The sequence below is a fragment of the Anas platyrhynchos genome, chromosome 1 (genome assembly GCF_047663525.1).
Source record: "Anas platyrhynchos isolate ZD024472 breed Pekin duck chromosome 1, IASCAAS_PekinDuck_T2T, whole genome shotgun sequence".
In the NCBI taxonomy this organism is placed as follows: Eukaryota; Metazoa; Chordata; class Aves; order Anseriformes; family Anatidae; genus Anas; species Anas platyrhynchos.
Genome location: NC_092587.1, coordinates 99,934,298 through 99,951,841, shown reverse-complemented (window position 1 = coordinate 99,951,841; position 17,544 = coordinate 99,934,298). Strand labels below are relative to the sequence as shown.

The 17,544-nt window shown below is 38.7% G+C and overlaps 1 long non-coding RNA gene across 1 annotated transcript in view; it reads right to left on the bottom strand.

Annotated features, from left to right (window-relative positions):
• Nucleotides 1–16,414, bottom strand: part of LOC106019576 (uncharacterized) — a 40,946-nt gene extending 24,532 nt beyond the window's left edge. Inside the window, exon 1 of the long non-coding RNA XR_002405695.4 lies at nucleotides 16,300–16,414. This is a non-coding gene — a long non-coding RNA (uncharacterized lncRNA). The remainder of the gene's footprint in view (nucleotides 1–16,299) is intronic.
• Between the last annotated feature and the right edge of the window lie 1,130 nt (nucleotides 16,415–17,544).

Below are 17,544 nucleotides of genomic sequence, written 5' to 3'. Positions count from 1 at the left end.
CTTGTAGAAATCTGTCAGAAATATTATAGGGAAAAGTATAGAGTTATTACCTTTTCTATAGCCCCTAGGATCCTCCGGTGGCAGAACATTTTCAATGATTGTTTCTGTTTGGTGGAATCAATTATCTCCTGATAGATTCTCCTTCCAAGTTTAAGATTGCATTTAAAACTCATCTGCTTTCTGAATTCTAATTGGGTATGTTTTGAACCGCAGATTTTTTTGGGTGAATATTTCGTTTATGAATCTCTTTATATTTCAAAGTGGTTGCCAAAGCCATTTATGTGTCTGCGTGGTATAAACTGTTCTACATGCAGTATACAATTTAACTTGGAGATCTGATTTATTAAGAATGGTTTGATATGCTATCAAAGTGAGAAACAAAAAGACAAAGCTGAGAAAAATGAAGCTCATTAATGTTTATGTATTTTTAAAATCACACTTGTGCCTGGGAAGCTTGATTTATTATTTCAATAGACATTCAGACATGCTAGAAATAGTATTATTATTAATTTTATTTCAGACAAAGTGAAAATGGGGAAAAGGGGGCAATAAAAGATAAAATTGCCCTTTTTATTTGTTCATTGTTGAATCAGTCTTATATGTAACTGATATTATATGTGCATAACAATTCCTTCTGAAGAATTCTTAAACGCTTCATAAAATATGAATAAATCCTGAATGACATACTACTGCCTTCCTTACTCAAGCAAATCGCTTTTAAAGTTAGCGACCATTTGTCTGGTTAATTAGAAAAAAAAAACACAAAAAAAAAAACAGTTAAATCAGGACCTTAATCTTGGTGAGGACCCCAGGCTGAGATGTGGCTCAGGGGAGATGCTGCTAGGTGCCCCCCAGCAGTGCCCATCCCTGATGCAAAGCTCTAGCTGAGGTGCGCGAGGCATGCATGGACAAAGCCTCCCTTTGTGCCGGAAGGCAGCCGACCACTTTCCTCTGCTCCATCCTTCTCTCTCATCATCTCCAGCTCTTCCACCTCCCAGAAAGTACCAGAAAAGGCATCTGTATGCATCTGTTTCTGAAGACCATTGTGAACGAGAGTGAACGTGAGCTGAAGCACTCAGCCAGCCTGTCGGCATCAGCTGCAGGGAGCGTATCATGCAGCACGGTCATCCATAATTGATGTTGTGGGTGTTTATTTTACAGCTGCCAGTTGTGTGCAAGGACACAGGTGCTTCCTGGGTAACAGAGGGGAAGATTAATATGACGATGGAACACAAGCTTTGGGGGTTGCAGTGTCTGAGATGTTGTTGGGCCTTAGATTTGCCAGTTCTGTTGATGAAATCATCCCTGAGGTCTTCATATACATGTACACACACCTCCACCACCCCACCTCCTACGATGTGTTACTGGGAAGCCTTTGATGACTTTCAGAAAGACCTGTGCCAGCTGTAATCACTGTTCTGCACTGGTACCAGTTCTGCTTCTAGGGTTTGCTCCCACTTAACACTTTTGCAGTGTGGTCTGTTCCTAGAAGCCCTATTCCACCTGGAGGAATGCAGCCTGCGGTTGCATTGCTCACTGAGCCTTTGCCCATGCAGGTGAAATCTTCATGAAGGGACGATTTGCCCAACACCTTCTAGACTCTAGGAGCAACCAATGCCTCTGCCTCAGCTGACCTAGTCTCCACTATCATGGCTTTCAGGTGTTACTGCAACACATATAGGTAGGATTGCAATACAACACAGCATTTTAGAAAACAAATTTGTTGCTTTGAGTTAAAAAAACAAAACAAACACCTGTAGTTGCAGTGCAGTGCTTTGAAATCACCTTCATTTGCAAGCTTTTTGTTAAATAACATATCTCCATGTAAGTATTTAGCTGCATGAAGCAGATTTGCAAAAAGCAAATGGAAAAGAATATTCATTGCTGAAACAAATGAATTTTCTTAACTTCTCTCTTCAGTAGTATGTTGTTTTTGTAATACATCTTTCACTTAAAGGTCTTTCCAAGGTCTGTAGTACAGACACCATTGCATCACACAATCTTTGCAACACCTTCAGGGACAAAGGGACAATTTTTTAAATTTTGTTTTTAATGTGGGATTTGAATCCAAAGATGTTACCACAATATTCAATTTCCGTAAGTCAAGCACACTTTGTAAAACTCCTAGAAACCAATGGAAATTTAACCTTTGAGAATCAAACTAATTTTACAGGAAACACCAATGACTAATTTTTAGCAGCATTAAGCAGTTGCAGACAGCATTTCTGAAAAACACAGGGGCCTACGAACTTTGGAAAGTCCCACCCTTCTTTGAACCCAGCTATTGCACTTTGCTAATTAGTGTGTTTGCCTTTCAAGAATACTTCTTATTTTGAACCCTAAGTTTGCTCTTCTTTGCCTATCTATATTTGATAATGCTCTATGCCCAATATACAGTATACTTAATCTCAAAATAACAAGCAGCATAGATGACACTCTTGTCAGCAAATGTGGTGAAAAAAAAAAAAGGACAATCCTTTTCATGCAGCAGAGCACTTATTTCTGAATTGAAATTTTCACTTGAAATAAATGTATGGGGGGAAAAAATAAATCAAGTCTCCAAGGATATAAAAAGGTCAGAAAACTTTCTTGCCATTTGGATTTAGTACCGTCCCTGCTGTCTGATGTGCCCAGCCCCTCAGCTCTCAGGACAGATACTCTCAACACTCACTGGCTCCCCTTCAGCATTCAGGACCAAATTGCACCAGAAGGACCTGACAGTACAGCTGCTTGCCGATTGCAAGGCACTCCAGCACATCTCAAGATGAGATGAAAATGTTCCATGCCACTTCAGTAAGGGATTTATTATTTCCCAGTCCCTTCCTCTATAGCATAATGAGAATAAAAGCTTCTGAGATTCACAGATCTTTCCTGAGGTAGTATAATGCATAGAAAACAGCATCTATTTCTTCAAGAAACAACCCAAAGATTTTACCAAAGGCAAGAGAAAAGGAGCTAATGTTAGACAAAGAAAACTTTTCCTGGAATTAAAAAAAAAAATAAGAGCACATGAGATTTCAGGCTTGAAAAAAATAAATCTGTGCTGAGACATGGAACCTCTAAGGTGCTTCATTACTGGCACTTAAAGCTACTTCCAAGAAACACCTGAACTTGAGTAAGCAGTGTGATCAGACAGTGTCAGCAAGGGTGGACAGATTTAGAGAGAAGAGCATTACAGATTCAAAATCCATTTTAAAGCTGGAAACTGCATTATAAGCAAACCATTTACAACTTAAGTATCCCAAAGTACATTGTTATTAATGCTGGAGCTCTGCTATCGGTCACTCAACACTCATCCAGTACAACTGCTCTCAGAAAAAAAAAAAAGTGGTTTCTGTTTTTTAATTATCATAACAACATTATTAGCAATAGCTTTAACATACATGATCCCAAGCAAGCTCTTCTGCATATCCTTTTGTCTTCAATTTTAATTTTATTAAAAAAAATGCCTATAGCAATACTTGCTAATAATCACAATTTTCCCTTCCTGAACAGGATGATTCCCAGGATGAAGTCCTTTGCCTCATGCATTAAATTTCAGGATGAAGGAGAATATGTTCAGTGGTCACCGCTTTGTTTGCATTCCCATTTGGATTACTGCTTGGAAAGCCTGAGCTTTCTGCAGTGTTATTGAGACTGTGAAGTAATCGCCAAAATTCAAAGCAGCCATAAGCTTTTCTGTTTTCCATGTAGCCAAAAATACCTGATAAGCCATTTATGCCTATATGGATCTCATTATGCTCAAGAACTTGCACTGATCTAATTAATAACACTCCTTCCAGATAGTGACGCTTAAGCAGAGACTAAAATTGCTCAAAAGTGAGCATGAACACCATTTCACAGATGGAAAAAAAGACTTGATGAATTGGTTTGCATAAGACTTCAAAGAGAAGGAAAGAGCAAATTTATGTGATTCACACCCCAGTTATTTTTATTTTACCACCATATTCTTGTCTGTAAAGATACCTACACATATGTATTACACAAATACACACATATCAATAAGAATCATTTAAGTCAAAAGTACCTTCCAGAAAAATAGTTTTAAAATTAACTAATAAATGGATATTTGTCTTATTCCTCAAATTATGGGCATAAGAAGTGTTATTCTGTAATTAAATATCTCATGGCAAGAATGAAATGCAGTCATCTGAGCGTACCAGTTGCTGCTTCACACCCTCAGCCCTGACTTCCAGCATGCACCATATATTCAAACTGCTTCCTCAAATACTAGTGGAAGCAGAAAAGAAAAAGGTACAGCCAGAAGTTACCTTTCAAAAGTTGGAATGCTGAAAGGTACCTTCAGGACAGAGATGAATTCCTCCAGAAGGACAGAGCATGTGTTTTTGTCCGCAAAACCACATTTCTGCAAGAGTGACAGAGGAGCCAGTTTCTTCACATTGGCACGTCCATATTGGTAGCAGCAATCACCTATTAATTATTTTCATGTAGCACTCTTTGCTGTATCCCAATTGTCACTCCATATTGGGAAAGATTTAAAGAAAGCAAGCCAATTCACCAACACATTTTGGGACATTCTCCCATCCAACTGGAAGGCAGGAATGAGCATGGCTCATGCAAACCTGACCCAAAGAACCTTTGTAGTTAGAAAGGTTTTGAGCATGTAACGAAGGCAGAACAACAACTCCTCCATAGCTCCAGAGAATGGACTTAATTCCCTACCTACGTGACAACTGAGCTGATACCACCTTTACTCTCACACAAACGATTGCCTGTAGCTTCCAAACATCACTTCATTTATTCAGTCAACTCATCGATTTGGGTCAGGTTCAGACATAAACATGTGTCCAATATCCACATTGATAATACGCTTAAAAGAAAGTAATGAATGCTGTACTTTCAAAGATAAAATGAACACAAACCCTCCCAAAATAACTGTATGTGCATGCACTCGAGCAAGAGCAATGCTCTGAGCAGCAATAATCCATCTTTCCTGTTGGCAAAATATTCCACCAGTCTATCAAATTTTTAGTTTTGTACTTCAGTGTCTTCTCATGCATAATGCACAAACACTTGGATTCCAGGTGGACATCCAAATTATTTCATGTTTTTAAGCCATAATTTTGGATTTCTTAAATAAGCTGCTCCTCATTATGGACATTTTTAAAATATTATTTGGAGAGTTAAAATAAACTTCAGGGCATATTTTTTAAATTCAGAACTTAAGTTGGTCTCACAGAGCATCCCTTTAAAACTTAGCATACACAAAGTAAATGTGAACACAAAAATAGGCAAATACATAAATAATTACCTGTTTTGTAAATAAGTATTTTTTTTTTTTTTTACATACAGAAAGAACATTTGTTCATATTTTGCAGAGGAAGTTTCAGATATGACGTTAAAAATGTACTGGCATTCTGAATTTTAGCTTGGTCTTCAGTTAATTAGTCATGACCTGTGTTATTCCTGTCCATTAAAAGGACTCAGTATCATCTTGAAGATACAGATGAAGCAAGAACTAATGTAATCTGAGGTAATTACATATTTTTTGAACATTAGTTTGCAAACATGTTTCTGCCCTTTGTGTCCATCACAAAGCTTTGTGACTTGTGGCTGTAGTTAGACTGTATACCCAGAACCTAGAAGGAACAATTGGAAATACACCAGAGTAACTCTGCTGAAGTGCAGTACCACAGTACTTGTGACATGCACATTGAGCATCTAAGGAGGAGATCTGCCTATTGTCATCTTAAATCTAGACAAGAGACTGTTTGATACAGTAGACCATTGAACTACAGAAATCACAACTTCCAAATGCAAGTATTCTGCCTTAAAAAGAGAAGGCAGAGAAACAGGGAGGGAAAAACATCCCTACCTCCTGCTAAGCAAAATAGACCTTTGAGAACAATCTGCAACATGTAGTTTGAGGTTCTGGTTTTCGTGTTCCAAATTCAACTTGAGAGGGACTTGAGTTGTCCAAAGACTACTACTTCTGCTGTCATCAGAAGAGTGAGTTCTGCTCTCTGAAGGAGTTCATTTTTGTGCTTATGGATCTTCAACCCCTTTGCACTCTGACAACACATTTACTGAACTGGAACCTATACCAGTTTCAACAGATGCTGCAGAGCAAGACTCAGCAAGAAGCAATGTTTGCCACCATCAGGGAATTAAAGAGAAGACTACACTAGGCTGAGACTGCAAGTTTTAACTACAAATATCAGAGACAAATCATGGTTTTGGGGGCTTGCAAGCACAAATTGAACATCAAGGGACAAGATTAAAAAAGCAATTTTTTTTTTTTTTGTTTCTGATTTTGTTTTAAATGGAGAAACAAGGAATTCCTGATGTGGCATTTCCTCCTTGGACCGAGTCATAAATCATGTGGATCTTTGACTGAAACAACACCTTTGCTACTCTTTGAAACAACGATGTTTTCCTGAAGTGTTGCCTCACAGTTTGTTTCACATATTAGTATAACACAAAGATTATGCCAGTCTTTACTACAGTCAGATTTACATTCCTAGTCTTTCACTTTAGTGTTCTCTCTTTCAGCACACACTCCTTCCATCTTACTTCCTTCAATTAAATGTATCCCTTACCAACACAAATCCACAGAAAAAGCACAAAAAGAGCTAACTAAAACACTGCCATAACTTGAAGCTCATATATTGCCTGCCTCTTTATCATTCCTCTCTTGCATAGCTTAAACACTCACGGGAACCAGATCAGATACTTTTTTTTTAAAACATTGCCCAAAAACAATTGGTTTCAACTGCTCCCTTGGCACTAATATAGTCTTCTACTTGCTGAAAGATCTGAAAAATAACATTCTCAGAAACAACCTCAATTGGCAATTGAGTAGAAGTTTCTTTCAAGGCTTCTTTAAAGTAACACTGAACCTTATCTTTAACTATATATATTTGGTACTTTTAATGTCAAAAAAAACAAACAAACAACCACAAAAAACAAGTATTTATAAGCAAAAACAGAGTTAAACACAGTAACAATAATTAATAACAATCAAAACAACAATTATCTACTGTAAACTCAGCTTCAGTAAGGAAAGGCAAAGCAAGTCATTGAACTACTTTGCAACACTTTGTACCTGTGCATCTAGAGATCGGATATTGACTTCATCCAGTTTTTGTCTTATGCTTGAAAAAAAAATGAAAGATTCAAAGTCAATACCACTGCTGCCTTGGTCTTTTCGCATAACAGCATCCAGAAGTTGTTTCCATTACCAATACCCTCACATTTAAATTCTCTTGAAGAGACCTACAGCTGTTAAAGGATTTAGATATGTCTCAGAAAAAGCACACCATAGATTTATGCCCTGAAATTACATTAGAAAGACAGTTTAATTACAGTGGTAAAGGTGTAGTGTTGAAGTCTTGTTTGTGGACCTCAGTTATGACTAGGCAGTCAGTTGATTACCAAATATATCTGTGAATTTGAAAGATAAGCGCTCAGTTTGATTGTGTTCTTGTCTTGTACTGTTAAGATCTACTACAGAATGGCATTATAGAGTTTTCATACTTATGTTACTCTACTACATCAACTGTACATATACAATAACATTGACAATTTGACCATTATTCTATGATGCACACATTTTGTCTACTTAAATACATACATACACTGCCGTAGTTGTGTCCGGAGTTTCAAGGACACGCTATTGTTCTTAGTTACCTTCTCCAGGCTAGATAATCTTGTGCAAAAAAGCTGTCAAGCATTTTCAGGTCAGAATAGCGTATACCTAGCCTTGCTATAAGAAACTGTAAGATATAAAGCATGGGAACATCCAGCACAACTTCTTTCTTTTGTGCTCTGAAAAATACCAATAATTTCAGTCAGCAAAATGCTGAGTGGCAACAGAAAAGGTGGGCTGGAAGAGAGGACTCATTGTGTTTATCCAATTATAATAACTAGTTAGAATTACACATTATGCATTTAAATTGATTAGTTACACACACTTACTATAGGCAACAGTGTTTTTTTCCCCTCTCTCCCCCCCCCTTTTTTTTTGGTCGCATAAAGGCATTTGCTGACAAGAGAAGCTTAAAAGAAAAGCTGAATTGGACAATAAAGAATTATTCTGCAGGGACAAGAGAAAAACATGGAAGGCAACAAAGGCAGCAGGAGAAGGGCTGATGTATATGATGGCGAGGGAGCCATGGCAGCTGGAAGGAAATGGGATGCGGGATCAAAACATAAGAAACGAGAATGGCAAGAGCAGAAACTTTTTCTGTGTTAGGAGAGCAATGGTGAAAGACGGGGAGATCTACACATTTCTGTTGACCACTTCCAATCTGAAGCCTCCTTTTTTCTTAATGGTTCCAGTAGCCCAGAAGACTTAAAAGCCTTGCCTAGAGGAGCTCTAGCATTAAAAGAATATAAAAATAGTGCAATGATTCAGACTAGGAGCCCTGCAAAACAAGCAACAATGAGGCAACAGTAGTTCTGCTGGCTAACCCAGTGCACCCAAAGAAAAATAATCTGTTATTATAGTTTAAACAAGTAAGAAGTCTATGCATTTCAGAATCTTTTCTCACCTTACATTCTCTTATTAAGGTAAAGTATTATTTCCCTAGTAAGGTAAATCATAATTAAACTGATGCCACAGTCTTTTCTCCCCTGGTATTACCGTAATGTAATGAATTCCTTTAATATGTCTTTTGCTCTAAGTGCACTGATCAGGTATCATCTTAACTGCCTTTAGTGTTTCAAAGGCTATCCTCAAAATAAGACCCCTGTTCACAGATTGTTTCAAAATCTCCATGTATCCTCAAAATAAGACCCCCGTTTCAACATCTTCATCTATCAAGACCTTAAACAACCTTTTCTCTTTTCAGAGAAAAATAGCAACAACGAAGTATGCTGTTAAAACATTTGTGGCATTCCACTTAGTTATACTGCAGGTTCCATGCAAACCTGATGTGCCTTATCCTCCCTCAAAAGTTCTCCTCGCCTTTGGCTGCTTTGGTCTCTGCTCAATTGGCATATGAGATGGACCATTACAAAGAGTTGTGCTCTGGGGCTCTTCAAAGCACAGTAATGTTTCTGTCTCTATGACTCTTGCCTCTCACATCTTTTATATATAGATTTTCTGTCCCTACAAATTAAGGACAAATCTAACATTTGGATTTAATTTTCTCCCCTCAAATTGACATCTTTGGTTTTATGAAGTGATTTTATTTTATAGTTGCATATAGTGCTTTTCTAAAGCCAGTTGTATGTTTTGTAGGACATATACTGATCTCCCATTATCATAGAAGCTCAAACTAGTAGAAGACATGGAGGGTGTATGCATGTGAAATCTGTAAGCATCCATTCTTATCAGACCAATTTTGTCCTTCTTTCTCACTTTCCACAGAAGATTACCAGTTTTTTCAACACTTCAGAAGTTTGCAGTAGGAGCAGATGAACAATCAGCTGAATCTATCATTCTGTCACCAGAGAAGGCACTGTAATGTACCAAGGGCTACCTAAGGATTATCCGAGCTAGCTTACTTGAACACCAGTATTTCACTGCAGCTGCACAAAGGACAGAGCCTAGCTTGCCCTGCTGCTTGGTAGGCTGATGGTAGGGTGTGGATACTGGTAGATAAGCTAGCTTTTTAGTTATTCTTGGGCAGGTGACTGGTCCACATCAACCAATGAGTAACTCAAGTGTACAGATCAGGGACTATCTAATGCTCTTTGCCCTAAATAAATGGAAGAATTGGTCTGTGTGTTGTTGTGCATGTGTGACATCTTGCATCATGCACTCATGATCTTGATTTTAGTCTCAGAAATAAAGGGTCAGTTTTGTAAACAAAGTTGGTGCACAAGCTTTGCTTCTCAAACAGCCGGGTGGATATATGTGATGTTTCTAAAGGCCTGTTGGCAGCCTTACAAACATTTCTGGACCACGGTTGCAGTTTGTGTTCCAGAGATCCATGAGCAGCTCTTCTCCTCTTAACATTACACAGACTTCTGTTTTCAAATGAGAACTGACCCAAAGCAAAGCCACTTACTTCTGGGGCTGTAAGCTTCATGTGAGCTCATGCTCCTTAGATTAGGTCATGATAAGGGGCAAAACTGCAGAGTTGCAAGAGAAAGTTGGGACCACAGGAGACTGATACAATAAGTCAGGAAAACAACAAGAAGGAAAACCTGTTGATAGGATTACTAGCAGCTTTCACTTCACAGCCTCTGAAGTATCATCATGTTACAAAACACACAATCACAGGGTATTGTGTACTGATGCTCTGGAAATAAAATCTGTAAATACTATCCCTCAAAATTGATAATTACAGAAACATATATGGAACAAAGCAACAAATATCATGTAACAGTAATACATATTAATGACTACCATCAACAACAACTATTTATTCTCATATATCACTCTTACTACTGCTACATTTGCTTTATTGGTAATTATTGATAAAGCTGTCTGCTATTTATTCTGGCAAGGTCATTAGCTACTTATTCTTATATTTTATTGTATATATTAGCCGGACTTTTTCCCTCCATTCCCAGTCCTTCTTTCCAGGAATTAGGACACACAGACCCATCCCGTCAGACACCGAGCAGCCACCCCCAAGTTTGCATATTATTTTATACCTTCGGTATATAACAATATATGAATTAACACAAAGAGGAGAAACAGAAGGGGAAAAAAACAACTGTGTGTAATTACTGAAGACAAAAAAAAAAAAAAAAAACACTTATCTGTGAGAAGAACAGCAGGTTTTTGTTTGTTTTGTAAAGTTCCCACCACTCACGCTGTCGGGGAGACCCCACCTGCTGTTAGAGCAGCAGCACAGGTCCCTGGCCACCCACTGCTTTGCCCTGCCAGCTACCAAGCCAGAGTTGCTCATCAGTAAGAGCATTACTTACACCTGTGTTACTGCCTCAGGAACTCCTCAAACACCCTCCCATTGCCATTGCTGTCACCAGTTTGCTGGCAGATCAGTTACTCCTGTCTTTACTGAGGATAGTAGGAACATTGCTGGTGGTGAGTGTTATTTACCTTGAGGCCCGCCATGCCAGGAAAGCAGTATGTCCCAGCCTAAACAACTGTTAGACAGCAAAAAAGCATAGTTAAGAAAACACTTTGTAAAGATTACCACTGGTGTACATTAGGCTGTAAAGCACCCATTGCAAAAATACATAAAGAAAGTCAACGACAATTTTTTATTTTATGGCTCTTAATCCATGTTCAAGTTCATTGCTACAGCCTTGCTGTATCCTTATGGGGATTTGTATACATGAGCAGATTCTATGAAATCAAGAGCAATTAAGCTAACGGGACTGCTAGAACTAGTTGTAGAGTAGTAGTAGTATAAGAATTACATATAAACCATGCATTTCTGTGTTATTCCATAAGTTATTTGCTCCCAAATGAAAATTGTCAGTAGCCTGTGTTTATGTTTTGGAGCAGAAAATAATTTGTTTCATTTCTGATGCAAACGCTTCCCTAGAAAGAAAAAAACATTTACTTGTTTTAATTGACCCTGACTTGAAATCAGCATGGGATTTGTTTGTTGGCCAAAAACATTTCAACAATGCTTGTGATTACAGAGCTAGCTAACTGTTTTTAATTTTAAAAGAGTTCCCAATTCTGTACAGTTTTCTTGGAGAGAAAAAAAGGAGGAAGAAAACACAAAATCAACCATCAACAACAACAAAACTACACACTCCTGCCTTCAAAGTCCAAATTCTTTAAAACAAACAAAAAACCTTAGTTGGCCATTGCCTTCAATGAACCTGTTCAACTGGACCCCAAAACTGCATCTAATAGCAAATATTTTACTGCATAGTACACCCAATAGTTTTCTGATATTAGAAGATATGCCATTCATGTGGAGAGTACTTGTGTACTGCAGGATGCAGGTGGAGTAGGAAAAAAAAACACACCTTGGCAAATCAAGTCCACCAAATAGACTCATCACTTCTAATTGGCTCTGCTGTGCATATAGCAAGTAGTGCAACTGCGTGTTACCACTCTCTAAGGGCTATTTATATACTGCGACACATTGAAATACTCTGCTGGAAGAGGAAGGAGTCTGTAACAGCAAAGCCTGGTTTCACAAGTCAGCTCTTGTCTGGCTTTGTTAGCATCAGGGAAATCTAAGAAGGACCGACACCTTTATGCGATGCAGAGAATTAGGATCAAAGCAATCCTTCCGCAATCTGACATTGTTTTGCACTCTGAAGTACAATGACCCTTTTAAATTTGTTTACTATTTTAACCTTTTTAAATTGAGACCTTACTTTTTTTCCCCCACATTGACAGTAAAGCACAGACAAAATTGCAAACTAGGCATAAACTGATCAAAGATTCATTAAGAACAAGACAAATAGCATATCAAGTTAAATGTACAACACCATTAGATGGTTTAAAGGGTTGATTCAGTAAATTGAACCTCACACTACGCTACAGAACTGAGACTTAATAGAGAGTAAGAAGTCAGAGCAAGTCAGGTTTTGTGCAACTAATGCTTCTGTATTTCAGATATTCCATACTAATATCACAAATTAACATCCAATTCTCACAATGCCACATTGCAGATATGAGAACGGGGGGGAGATGGAGTATGTGTGTGTGTAAAGAATGAGACATGTTTAAAAGCTTCACTATGGGTCAAGGTTTGAGAGGACTTTAACAGTGCTACTAATCACCACATCATCCCTATCAAACACGTGGTCGTAATGTTACAGCTTGGTGATGGCATAGCCACAACATGGCCGGTGGCTATCAGAAAGAAAGGGGTGTTATCTGCCACAGAAGAGCACTTCTCCCATTTCAGGAAATGAGAAGGTGGGTGCCAGTGTTAGACCTCTGTAGTCAGCGTGCATAGATGGAAGCAGGGAGGAATGCCAGATTAGAGTTCCTTACAATTAATTTAAGGAAGGTTAAAAAAAAAATATAGGTCCCTAAGGATAATCCTGCCATCTCTGCTGCTTTGCATCAGCACACAGACAATATTATTCAGCAGCATAGTCATCATCTCAATATTTTTGTTCCCTGTCCCCTTTTCTGACAGGTAACTATCAAGACTGCAGCATGTCCAATAGGGAACATCCCCATCAGACAAACCAATACGGAGCACACAATCCCCAGGCCACCATTTACTGAAGTGCAATCAAAGATCTGCAAATTGCAACCAGGTAAGTTCATCTTGAGTACTGCTCCAGCCTCCCAAAGATTAAGTCAAATTTGAGCATTTATAGTGGACATATAAAGTCATGGTCAATCATCTAGGCCAGTTCTACTTTGGCTGTGGGATTGGTCCAGATAACATCCAAAGGTCCTTCCAGTCTAAATTACTCTATGCATCGCCCATTCATGCCTTGACTAACACCACAAAGGAGACAGAGCATCAGTCCTCCTCCCTTCTTTTATAACACAGCTGAAATAAACTAGCTACATTTGCATCCACTCCTAGTTTAAATACTAAGCTTACCTTTGAGAATGTTTTTATGAGTTTCCCAATTTACCTCCCCAAACTCAAAATACATGAAGAAATACTTGTTGCATCATTTTTATAGTCATTTTTTTTCTAACATATCTTCAAATTACTTAAATCCTGAGAGTTTCCAATAGAAAAAGTGATGGAAACAGCACATTTTAATGAGATGGACAGCAATGACTTCAAAGGGCTTTGCATTCAAGCAGAGGGCTTCTGCATACCAAGAGGGGATGATTACTGTATGTCTTCAACTTCTGTAAACTCAAGCAAGTTTTCTGATTGCTTTTATTTCTATTAATGCAACTTGTCCTCATGACTTTGTGCAGGAATGATTACAATTTGGAGACAAACAGGCTTAGAATACCAGGTCACACTGTTTTCCTCCCTGTTAATACAGCCTTAAAAAAACCCTTGCATTTTGCTTATACTGTTATTCTGTTTGCCTGCAGTGAGATTACACACTCCAGCATTTTCTGTCCTAGGTTTCTTTGGCTACTGACACAGCAGCCGCCTGCATCCCCTCAGGATCATGACTTCCAGCACAGCACATGTCCAGCAGCAGCCTGTTGGTTTGGACATGGGATCCTCAGAGCCCCAGGAATGGCCGTGCCGTAGCACACAGACAGTTTGAGTATCTGTGCAGCACAGCGTGATGCTGAAACTGCCCGGGGCTGAGACACTTGTGGGTCTGGAATCAGGAAGCCCTGTGCAGAGGTAGAGCTTATGGGGTTAGATGCAATGCCATGCTAACGCAGTTACCATACCTCCTGGACTCAAGCAGGTATTGCCACACAAAGCTGTGCACTGACTGTGCAGGTATGTGCATGTAAAGGCACAGGCATGTATACGCATGCACCAAACCCTTACAACTAGCCCAAGGCTTCTTTTGCAGGTCTCTAGTACGCACTGAAGAAAAGCACTATGAACCTCTTTGGAAAATGTGATTTTTTTCAAGGTGTTACCTTTTGATATTTAAGGATGAATCAATCAAAGCAAAATATCAGACTGCATGATATATACCTAGCATAAATGAAAATATTATGAAAGGCACTGTTGTTTTAGGAAATGATTGACAGGAAAAAAAATTGTGACAGGCAGGTGACTCAAATTCCTTTGAATTAAGTAGTGTTAACTATGTCAATATCAGCATTCCTCAAACCAGAGAGTAGGGATTCATAGAGAGACAGACAGCCCCAGTGAAGACCACAGTCATCCTAGATCTGTGAAGTTACAAAACCAACACCAATGGAAGATAAAAGGCTTTTATGGTAACACCACTCAGAGCAAGGCTTTCAGTAAAATAACATTCCTCAGGCGATAACTGCAGACAGAGCAGAGGAAGTGGGAGAAACATGAAGTCCAACCAAAATGAATAAGACTCTTCTAATGCTAATACTTTTAAAAGGTTTGTGGAGGTATTTCTAGTGGAGGATAACCTCTTACACTTGCAAAATCTGCTTGAACCAACCACTCTTACCAGTCACACCTAGCATCATTTTACCCGTTTCTCCAACTCTGGGGATGTACAAATAGTCAGTGTCATGAGAGAAAAATGACAAGATAGATATGTTTAAGATGAGAACTGCAGAAAAGTGTTCCCCCCTCTCCCCAGTGTACATTCAAAACACATTACTACTGCACTTGTTCAGTATTGTTTTAAGTTTAACATTTTAGTGAAGGCGTAGCTAAAATAAACACTTGCTTTATTTTAGCAGGATATTTTTCAAAATCCAGTGGCAAACTTGCAACCTTTTGCTATCGGCTAAAGGTTATACTAGCCATTGGTCAAAATGAGAGGAGTAATATTATTTACATACTGATAATGCAGCTTCACCTTGTCCACAGAGGCACACAACACACATTATGGAAACACTGGACAGCCAACTGAGCCATAAGAACAGAAGATCAAACACTAGTTGCACCACTTGAAATCTGGCATAGTAAAAAATCGATGCACGCTTATTTTTAGTTGGTCTAAAACTGGCTTCATTTTGTCACTTAATCAGAAGCTGCTTTATGTAATTTTGGTCAACATGAAACATTTGAAGTAGCATGCACACATGTACACTGCCTTACTTCAAAAAGGTTTCAAAAAAAAAAAAAATCAACATAACAAAGAAGTTAGATCAAACATCAGTTTTTAAGGAGTGAAACATCAACGATGCATCCACTGAAGCAAATGAAGGAAAAAATGCATAAGAATGCTTAAGCACTAGAAAAAGCCCCCCCCCCCCCCAAAAAAAAAAAAAGCCTTCCAGATTTTATTTCCTTTAACAGATGCAAGGAAAACATTAGATGTACAAACTGATCAGACTGTGCCAAACATGATTCCTCTGTTACAACAGCATGGATCCAGCACACTTCAGTTGACACCTATTGTGTGACACCCTATTTACTCCTGCTGGGCTGAGAATTTGCAGCTTCTGCGGGAAGCTGCAGCCTGAGCTATCAGAAATGGCAGGCTGGGGGAGGTCCACAAAGTCCTGGAAGCAGCTTCGTGCAGCTGGCATATTTCAGCTCAGCAATAACTGTTTAGAGTCAAGTACCCAGAATGTCTTGCACTACTCCCCAGTCCCAGTTCAGAATCTATTTAGAGGTGAATCTCAAGAAAAAGGGAGTTTGCTGTCTATAGCTGAAGGCAAAATCCAGCTCCCCCTGATGAGTATGCAAACTTGATGTGAATATCAAGTAGCAAGAACTGCTTATATTAATTTTGCACCAGCAAAACACTAGTAAGGGAAAAGACTGCAAACACTACCATTTCCCATCCCTGTGCCACATATGCACTGACACCTGCTATTTCCACCTCCTGTACTGTGATTTTAATCATGTGTGGGACAAACAATTCATTGGGATAGAAATTCCAGAGTCCACATACCTGTGATTTTTGTAGGGAGAAACATTCATTCTTCACTGTGATGTCAGGGGGATACGTCATTACATCAGAAGCAAACCCTCATCATTTTCTTGGATTGTTTTCAAGTGTACCAGCAGGAAGGTAAAAAAATATCTTAACAGTGCTAAGAGTTTCTGTACACTAACTACTGTAAGAATAATAATGATCTTGGCTCATATTTTGTCAGCAAGGGCAAATTTCCTTTAAAGAAATAGCTAATTACGTCTGTTTCAGATCTCTAAACTCCCTCAAGGTTGCATTTTAATGAGATTCAAAAGACTCGCCAAAACCAAGTTGAAAGCACATTTGGCATTTTTAAATATGCATTCAGATAAACTTGATAAATCTGCTGATATGCTGTTATCTATCACTCTAAGATACCCCAACATGTTCTTCTTTACACAAAACCTGCCGTCAAACATGCTGCACCTTTAGTAGAAAAAGGTAATGCATTCATCAGGGACTAGCAATATAATCATGTTAAATGAAAAGAAACAAGGAATAAAGAAGTCAAATATGCAAGAGAGGGAAGATGCAACGAATCCAAACTTGCATGGATTGAAACCTCACTTGCCATGCTATCAGAGCAGTGTCATGACAGAATTATCCCCTATATGAGTTTTTTTCTTTTTTTTTTTTTTAAAGGGGGGAGGACCACTACCATACTTAGAAGTGCTGAGGTTACCTTGACAGTACAAGTATGTGCTTCTATGCTGAAAGCTGTCTTTGCGCAAGAGCATCTTTACATTCAGCAGGATTGCATAGCCATTCATATCACACAGAGCGCTTTACTGGATTTTTGTTCTTATTAGCTCTGTGCAAATGACTGAACAGGGAGTGAGGGTGCTGAATCCTATCCCTCCTTGAGCATTGTTTACCAGGTCCCTCACTAACTCCCAATCAGTTCCACCTCTGCAATTCTGCTGAAGGCAATGAGTTTCCACAGGTATTGCCACACACCATAATTAGAAAGCAGTTTCAGTTCAATGAGGCTTTATTGGCTTGACAAGGCATACAGGGCTTATAAGTGTGTAAGAAAAGGCAGAACATTCCCAGCTCTGTCAAAAATCAAGTAATATCCATCAAGGAGAAAGCCACTTCTTGAGCATGAGCTTTGATATCCTTCGCTGTCTGTCAACACCTGCAATGCATTGGAACTGGAAGACCTCACTTGGTGTATTTGAGTGCATTTAACATGCTTCATATTCCTGTTTTTTCTCTTCAAGG